We start from the raw sequence: 9,253 nt of genomic DNA on the forward strand, positions 1-9,253 counted from the left end.
CCCAGGAGCTCCTGTCCCCACCCGGGTTTTCTGAAGGGCATCATGGGGTCAAAGCTCAGAGACCCCCACCTTTCCTGATGTGTGAGTCAGGTCCCCACCTCTGCAGAAGTGTCCTTGCTGTGCCCTTGTGGTGGGACCCCCTTCCCGCCTCCTCATAGATCACTGCCCGCCTGGCACGAGGCCCGCTGGCCCTCGGCCTCTGGCAGGTAGCATGCATGTGCTCTGTTAAGTCGTTAGGGAGATAAATGATCTGAACTCTGGCCTTTTACCTTTTCCCCTGGTGGGCAGGCCACCCCCACAGCCCACCGCAGGCCCCCTCCCGAGGAATCATTTCATTAGGAGCGTCCCCGGCAGCTGGCAGAGGCCACCCTGCCCAGCCAGGAACAGAATTTCTTTATGGAGATGAGCAATAGGAATATGAAAATTTAAGCCGGAGTGGATGTAATTTAACTTCGCATTATTTATCGGGGACACAAATCCTTTCTAATATTGTCAGATTTGGGAGGCCAGGGCAAGGTCACTGGGCCTCTAGGGGATGGCTGTGGGGTGCTTCCCACCCCTCAGTCTGAAAGGCTGGTGGAGAGCGGGGCGCTGCTGAATGGAGGGGTGAAAGCCAGGGCACCCACATGAGCTGAGGGGCTGAGGGTGGGAGGAAAGGCCCCAGCTGGCGTGGGCAGCAGTGACCACTATCCACCACAGGACAACTCCTGTCCACCCCAGGAGAAGGGCCGTCAGCCCTCAGAGACAGCAGGAGCCCCGCAGGTGCCCAGGCTTGACCTGCTCTTACGCCAATTCACCCCAGACCAGAAGGGCCCCACTGTCCCCTGCACCTGGCACTAAGTGGGGACTGGCGTGCCCCATGCCCAGGTCCTGGCCAGGCCTCCTGGGCCAGTCAACTCTGGTCAGGGACCAGCCTGGGGTGGAGCCCAGTGAGTCTGCCTTCCAGAGAGGGAGTGTCCTGGGCCCCATAAGTACAATTGAAACAGCTGGAAGGCATCTAAGTCCCGAGGCCCAGCCCGTGGGGCAGGCTGGTGCCCTCTGAGGCTTCGGAGGGAGACGGGCCAACTTCCTCCAGGGTGGCCAACTTCAGGGGTGCGGCCATCCTGGCGAATCCTGGCCTGTGGTGGCACCACCAGCCTTCACCCCTCAACCCTCAGCCCTCCTTGGGCCTCCTGTGTATCATTGGCCCCAAATCCCCCCCTTACAGGACACCAGTCATTGGATCAGGCCACCAACTCCAGTGCCACCTCTCCCTAATGTGTCATGTCTGCAAAAGCCCTGTTCCCAAGCAAGTCTCCACTCAGCCCGGGCACTTAGGGCTTGGACACACTTGCACCTGGGATGGGATGGGAAAGGAGTGGACAGCTGGGCACGAGAACGTGCTCTGGTGAACGTCCGGGTTTGATTCATGTCTGTGTCCTGAATGTCTTTATGTCTTTGTATTTTTGCATAAAAAGGACTGTTCACAGTTGGGTGTTGGAATGTTCAGTTAAACTCTAACTAGAGGCACGGCACTCTGAAGTCTAACTTGGAGTTTTGATTCCACCTGAAGCTTTGCTGCTGGAAGAATGGCTTCAGGACCCTCTGCAGCTCCGTCCAGCTCCCTGATCATCCAGGCACAACCAGCCTCTGCCTGCTCCAGCTGTTACACAAACAAGGACACCACCCACCGTGGCGAGCCCCTGGCCACCCAAGGAAGCGCAGAGAGCTGGCCAGCGCCAGACCTCCAGTCCCCTTGGATTTCCAACGTAGTTTAGGTGAGGCTGATCCCTTTGCTGACTGTTTAGTTGGCATCACAGGCTGACTGACAGTGACTCCTGGGCCATGCTGCTTTAACCAGGACAAAGAGTCCTTTGACCCAAAGCCAAAACTGTGCATTTTCCCAGGCTTAATTCTAATTTTTTTGTTAAATCACACCCTCTCAGAAAGAAGCAATAAGCAGTTGTTTTGGGGTGTTGTGTTTCTAAAATAGTACGGGATGGGGCTTCTCAGGATGGGGAAGCAAGGCACCCATCCCCAGGCAGAGGGTCAGGAGGTCTGGGGTCTCCAGAGATGTCACACCCTCTGCTGTCCTGACCTCTGCCTTGACCTCCCTGCCCTAGTCACTTCCTCGCGTCCCCATAGCTGCTGGATGACGCCCGGACCCCAGGCGACCCTGGTGGCAGCATGAAGGGATCAGGAACAGGTCCCCAAGCCTGAAGGCAGGGGGGCAAGAGGCAGAGAGATTCCTGGGTGTCAGCAGTGCTCCCAAGTCCCCTCCATGAGCACCCCAGTGCTCCTCTTCCTCCGGCGCTCTTCTGATTGGGGGTCCCTCCCCTCCCCAAGCACCTGTCCTCCACCCCTTCTCCAGTCTTGTGGGGGGGTCTGGGGATTGAACCCAGGATCTGGGCATGCAGGGCAAGCACTCGACCAACTGAACTAGGTCCCCAGCCCTCCGGTGGGGTTTTAAAATGTCAACACCCCCCTCCACAAATGCCAGACACAAACCTGCCCACAAGCAGGGCCCGTCCACACCTGCCCATCCCAAGGACGGCTCTGTGGAGCCTCTTCCAGGCCCCCTGCCCCCCCCCAAAGACCCCTTGAGTTCCCTCAGTGCCCCCCACATCCATTTCCATGCCCATAACCACACCACCCTTGCCTCTACCTGCCTCTGTCACCCCTTCCCAGCTGGGCGGCCAGCTTCCCTGCTCCTGTCCCTCCCTCAGCGCACTCAGGCCCAGGCCCGCTCCCCAGCCAGTTCCTCAGCACCTTCTCTTTGGCCCTGGCTCTGCCAATTCTCAGTTCCTGGAGGGACAGAGCTTCCAGGTGGGACCTGGCTAGATCCTTGTCACACCCAGTCCTTTCTTGGCAGCTGGTCTGGGGTAGCCCTTGGTCACTCCAGCCCAGCTGCATTTCTGTCCACTGCCACCTCAGAGGTCACACCTGGACCTTCTGTCACACAAGAGGATGCCACACACAGGTCCTGTGTCGACACCTTCAGATGCTGCCTGGGAGCTTTAGCAGCAGCTCAGAGCCCAGCCCTGGCCCCACCCTTGGTCTCCAGCTCTCCAGGCAGTCCCAAGCTCCCCAGGGCCAGCAACCCTGGGGGACAGACCATTCCACTGCAGGGCTCCCTGAGTGCTGGGCCCTGGGCTGTAGTTTAGGAGACCCCAAGTCACTCCTCCTGGGATGAGCTTGGGGGAGGCAGCTGGGGTTGGGTGGGAGCCAGGTCCCCAAACTGCTCCAAGGCCCTATCAGAGACAGAGCTCTGCCAGGGAGGATGAGGAGAGACCCAGGAAGGGAACACTCTGGAAAGAAAGGGGAAGGCCCCTCCCCAGGATCATTCCTTTGGTTAGGGAAGTGCTCAGGGCAGGGCAGATGCTGACCTCCCTGTGGTTCCTGGAGCCTCATCTCTAGACTCCAGGCCACATGGAGGGTGGGCCCCATGAGCTGCCCCATCCTGCCCAGCTTGGACTTGATCCCCTGGCCAGGGACAGGCCTTCGTGGCCAGCCAGCCTCAGATAATTCCAGCAGGGCACCATCCCTGGAGGATCACCAATGGCTCTGGAAAAGGCCACAGGTGACCTTGGGGAGAGAAGCAGGTTTCAAAGCAGTTCTGGGTAAACCACCCTGGGTGTGCACAGCTGGGGTGGCCTGGCCAACGGGGTCGTGGGGAGGAAGCAGGTGCATGGCAAGGGAGTGTCTGTGCTGCTTCCACACTTCCCAGACCAACGCTGCTGGTATGTAACTAATAATAACAACAACAACAACAAGCCATGCCGGTGGGTTACAAAGGTTGAGGCTTCCCTCTCTGACTGTGCCCAGGAAGCAGGCGCTGGGCAGCCCGTGCCCCTGGGAGACTGGAGGGGAGGGAGCCCGGGAGGGCCCGGCACACCAGCCACAGTCGCTCTCCCACCCCCACCCTGTCTTGAGCCCCAGAGGGGGATGGGGCAGTTTGGCCTTTCAAAGGCTCCGGAACACCCCCTGGCAACACTCCCTGCAGGCATCCACGCTCCAGGCCAGGGTCTGTGGGACAGGCAGGTTCCTGCTCCCACAGCTCAGCCCTCTGACAGCCTCGGCAATGCCAGCAGGCAGCCCGGCTCTGCCTGCGTTCTGTCCCCTGAAGGACACCTCACTGCAGCACGGCCCCACTCAGGGCAGCCAAGGCTGGGGGCTGGGAAAGGCGCCTCCCGCTATAAAACTCTGCGGTTATCCATCTCTGCCGCAGCCACACCGGCCCCTGCCCCCACCCCTGCATTTTAACTAATGGGACACTTAGTTTAATGAGCAGAGTTTGCATAAGAGAAACCTGCTAATTAAATTTTAAACCTTGTCATTCCCAAAATTAACTTGAGCTCTGAACAAAGCAGTTGGGGGGTGGGAGGGCAGCCGCCCCTCCCCAAGGAAAGGGAGGGAGCTGCCCAGCAGGAACCACCCCCTGCTCCCCCCACTCCCCTGCGGCTCACTTGGAAGGGGTTGAAGTCCTGGAGCCCCAGGCCACCTAAGGCGGCCCACTGGAGGGGCCTGGCTGTGGGACTGCCCTGAGGAAAGGCTGCCCGAGGGGCACTTGCCCCACCCCAAGCGCTGGTCCCACAAGGGATGCAGCTCCCTCCCCTCTAAGGAGCCCTCTGAGCCTTCCCTAAGTGCCGGGCACTTGGTGGGGTTCAGGGAAGACCCTCTCCCTTCCTGCCCCATTCACACCCCGCTCAGAGCAGGTGGCCGCCTAGCTGAGCCCGCCAGAGGATTCCATGGGGCTGCCCTTCCGCCCGCAGCGGCACTGCTGGCCCGTAGCAAAGAGAAAACGGGCAGGGACAAGGGAAGAGGGCACCACCAGCAGCACCTGTCCACCCTGCCCTGTCCCAGGTCAGGCAAGGCTGGTGGTCAGGGTGCGCCTCTGGGGCAATGGCCAGGAGTCTCCCTGAGCCTCAGACTGGGACAGGACCAAGCCCCTTTATAAATGGCCCCAGGCCCCAGGTGGTGGGTCTGGAAGCAGCCCTGCTGGACCCTCCAGGTCAAGATAAATCTGTCCCCACATATACCCTTCCTGGGAGAAGGGCTGCCGCAGCAGGGAGCGTCTTCCACTCTCCTGGGGGCACGGGGGACAGGAAACTGCCCACCACCAAGGAGTTCCCAGGTGCTGAGAGCCATAGCTAAGTAAGAATGACGCATGGCAATTTCCTTGTCAGCCTACCCCATGTTGCTTAGAGGGAGGACTCTCCATTGTAGAAATGGGCTGGCCTTGGACCCAGGTCATTTGCAGTGACATTGCATGAATGTTTGAGTAAGGTGACCCTGCTCAAGGACCAGGGTGGATCAGGGTTTAGGGTGGTTCCAGGTTTAAGGTGGACCCTGCTGGGAATAGGGCATATCCTGCTGCCTCCAGGCGCCTGCTCCTTGAGTTCCCATTGAGTTCTCGCGGGATTTAGAGAGTACTTCGGGATGCGGAGCCCAGTGGAGAGTGTGGATTTCCCCACGTGTAGAGCCTGTAGAGTGCCGGTGTGAGTTCCGGAATAAAGAATTGCTGTTTGAATCTACAAGGTTGTGAGTGGCTCGTGATTTTGTGCCCAGCCAGACTGCGGCACCCAGGTGTGAGGTTCACAGGGATCTCTCAGGACCACCATTAACCTGTCCATTAACCTGCCGTGAGGCAGGAGGCTGGGGGGCATTTCCACCTCAGTGACAAAGAGCAGGAAGGGCCTAGGGAGCACCTCACCACCACAGGCCTATACCTGTGCCCTAGGAGGTATGGGGTGAGTTTGATGTGAGAAGAGTATGAACTTAAAGAGTGGCAAATATGCACACGTGAGTGCGTGCTGGCTATTCCCAAGCTTTGCCGCTGCACACCTCACCACGGCCCTGGCAAGGAGGTTGTCCCCTCTGCTCTTTCCTTCTTGGAGAGGCTGAGCGCCGCGCCCACGGCCACAGTGTGGTGTGTGAACATCACAGACAAAAGGCACCAGGTGAATGGGTGAGGCCTGTGCCAGTGCCTGGCCCTACCATCCCCTTAATAACAGAGCTGCGGGACAAGCAGGGAGCCTAGACCAGCCCGCTGGACCCAGCCCTGGCCCCGTTTGGCATCTCAGAGCCCCTCCAAGGACGGCCTCCACCCCTGCTGTGCACACTCACATACCTGCATGCTGACTGGGGGTCACAGGGTCAGGAGCTCCCTCCCAGGTTCGGCCTTGGGCTCCACCTTATGACCCCCACGACAGCTGCTTCTTGTTCTCATACCTACTTCCCAACACCAAGAGGGGGCTCTGCTGGTCTGGATGGAATTTTTTACAGTAAAAAATGAGCCACAGTTTCACTGCCTCGAGGAGGGTGGGAGCCGTCACCGAGTCGCCAAGGCAGACTGATGAAAATCCTGCTTATGAAGTCGCGGCTCCCCCATTAATTAGGGGGAGGGGGCGCTCCGGCACCACTGCGCACCTCTCCCGCAGCCAAAAGCTTGTCAACATTTTCCACAAAGAATGAAAATGTAAATAACTTTTAGATTATTCAATGTCACCAAGGTATGGAAAAAGGTGGCCATGCTGAGCGTCATTTATCTCGTTGTGGATTTAAAGAGCTTTTTTCTATTAAATTTCTTAAAATTAATGTTTTATGTTGCTCAGAGTAATTTGAACAATTATGGGCTTAAAGAATTGATCATTACAGCCCCTGGGATTTAGTCCTCCAGACTGATTCTTTTGGAAAACCCTCTGATTTATCAGGGTTGCTGCTCCACAAGGCAAGCCCCCCATTTGACCCCACCCCCTCTTGTGGGGGGGGCTGTCCTACTGGCAGATGGTGGGGAGGGAGACAGGGAGGACCGAGGCTGTGTCCCTAGCAAGTCCCCAGGTGGCCTCTGGCTGGCAGGGCGTGTGTATGGGGTGTCCTTTGGGTCCTGAAGCCCCTGTGTAAATTTATATGTAAGGCCATAAGCCTTTTATGTGCTGGTTGAAATTACTGTATCAGGCATGGTGATGCTGGTCTGTATCCCAGCATCTGGGGAGGCTGAGGCAGGAGGGTCCAAGTTTCAGGGCGGCCTGGGCAACTTAGTGAGGCCCTGTATCAAAATTAAAAAAATAATAATTTTTTTTTAATAAAAAATAAAATGCCTGGGTATATAGCTTAGTGGAACAGCGCCCCTGGGTTCAATTTCCAGTATCAAAAGAAAAGAAGAAAAACAAATTACTGTTTAATGATGTAATACAGTCGCTAGACTCAAAAGTGATCCAGCCCTAATAGGTGGAACCTTCCAGTCGGGACTCTGCCGCACTCCTCTGCCAGCCCGCCAGCGGGTGGGGTCCAGCGCTGACCCACGCGGCCCCTGGACAGCGGGAGAAAGCGGCGACACGCGGTCTGGGCGCAGGATCCGCCGCGCTTCGGGCTCCTGGAGCTTTGCAGCGCGCTCTGGGCGGTTCCCTCTGCCCGCGGCGTCCTCAGGCCTTCAGGTCTGGAGGTCCGAAGGTCGCCCGCTGGGTCCCTCCCGCAAGGGCAGCCCCTCTCGCACCGCGCCCAGGATTCCCGCCTTCTTCCACTGGGGTCCCCAGCCCGCCTGCAGATCCGTGGCTCGGGACCCTGCATTCCAGACTGAAGTCCCCAGGACCCAGCTAACGCGCTCCTTTGCTGGCAATAAGTCGTACCCCTGCAACCCCGACCCGAATGTTGGGGCGCCGCCTTCTGGGGACGGGGATCTTGGAACGAAAGAACCTCGATTCCTCCGGGGTCCGGGACCCAGAACGTCGGGGTGCGACCTCCCGCCTCCCCTCACCTCTCGGGCGCCTGGGGCCGAACACCAGCACCACCCCCGCCCCCGCCGTCCAAGGTCACGCCCCGCCCGCCGGAGGTCTGCAGCCCTTACTGAGGACCTGGCCCCGCGGCAGCGGGTTGGGGACCTCGGCTGGGACCTGAGTCTGGGTCCAGGCGGGGGGGGGGGGGCTGACCTGAGCCCGAGAAGGTGGGGGTTTCTGCCCCTGGCAGGTGCGGGGTGGTCCCCGGCTTCCTCAGTGGACCCGGTAATGCGGGAGCCGCCTGCGCTCAGCTCAGGTGAGGACACAGACCCGCAAGCACTCTCGAGGCGACATTGGATTCGTCACAGGTGGGCCCCCAGGGTCCAGGCCGCCCCGTGTGGGTTTCTGGCCCCATTTTGGGCGGAGCTTTGGATGCCACGGGGCCCTCTCCAGCCTGAAGCCGCCCCACTCCTCCGGGTTATGGATGGGCCAGCTGGAGCGAGCCCGGCCTGACGGCAGACAGGAAAGGGCCCCGCGGGAACACTTAGCACTTCATTAACCTGTCAGCGCCTAAAAGGCCCCAGGGGCCTGGGGGAGGAGCTCTGGCCTGAGCCCCAGCGGCGGGGCCGAGTATTTGCACCGCGGGGAGGCTGCAGGACCGCCAGCCGAAGGCCCTCTTCCTGAAATCCCAAATATGACCTGGTCTGGAGTAGATTGCTCCTGGGGACCTCCCTCACGGGGGGTGGGGGTGGGGGATCGGAAGTTGTCATTTCAGAACCGGGTAGGTCTCTGCCTTCTGCACCCCTCCCAACCCTGCCCCAAACCTGGCAGGCCAGTGGGGACCTCTAGTGCTCTCTGACCCAGGCCATTTCCCACAGGCTTACTGGCCTGAAACACCATGCCAACATCCAATTCCTTGGGACTTCCGTGCCCATCTTGTGGTGGCCCTGGGAGCATGTGTGGCCTCAGGACCCTTCTCCCCTCTGGCATCTTCTCCCAGGGCCACTGTCCTCTGATAGCTGTCCCCCGATTATTCTGAGGCTGCCCCAAGGGGATGCTGGCCTAGGGGCTCAGTCACATCCCCCTCTGCTGTCCTGAGGAGCTGCCCCTCCTTCTGCTCAGGAGGTCCCCAGCTGCTCGGGACAAGCCCCTTCACCCTCTGAGCCTCAGTCTCCTATAGGCAGGGCCCCGTGGGGTGGCACACAGCAGGTTCTGTAAACAGGTCCAGGTCCAGAGATGAGCCAGTCTGGGAACTCTCTGGACTCAGCCCCGAAGACCCCTGAAGGCCAGTGCAGTCGGCATGGCTGGACATCAGGCTTCCTCTGCGACTCTCAGAGTCCTTTGCCCCATTTCCACCACTGCCAGCCCCCAGGGCCCTGGGGGGCAGAGTATTTCCCAACTGCCCTCCCCTTCCTTCCCCTTCCTCACTTTCAAGATTGGTGGGGAGGGAGTTGGGAAAGGATCTACCTGACAGGCCTGGAAAGGTGGCTGGTTCCAGCCAGTCTCCCCACAAAGACAGCTGGCCTTGGAGAAACCTGGGGATCCCTGGGTGCACTCCG

Source organism: Urocitellus parryii, chromosome 4 (assembly GCF_045843805.1).
Source record: "Urocitellus parryii isolate mUroPar1 chromosome 4, mUroPar1.hap1, whole genome shotgun sequence".
Lineage (NCBI taxonomy): Eukaryota > Metazoa > Chordata > Mammalia > Rodentia > Sciuridae > Urocitellus > Urocitellus parryii.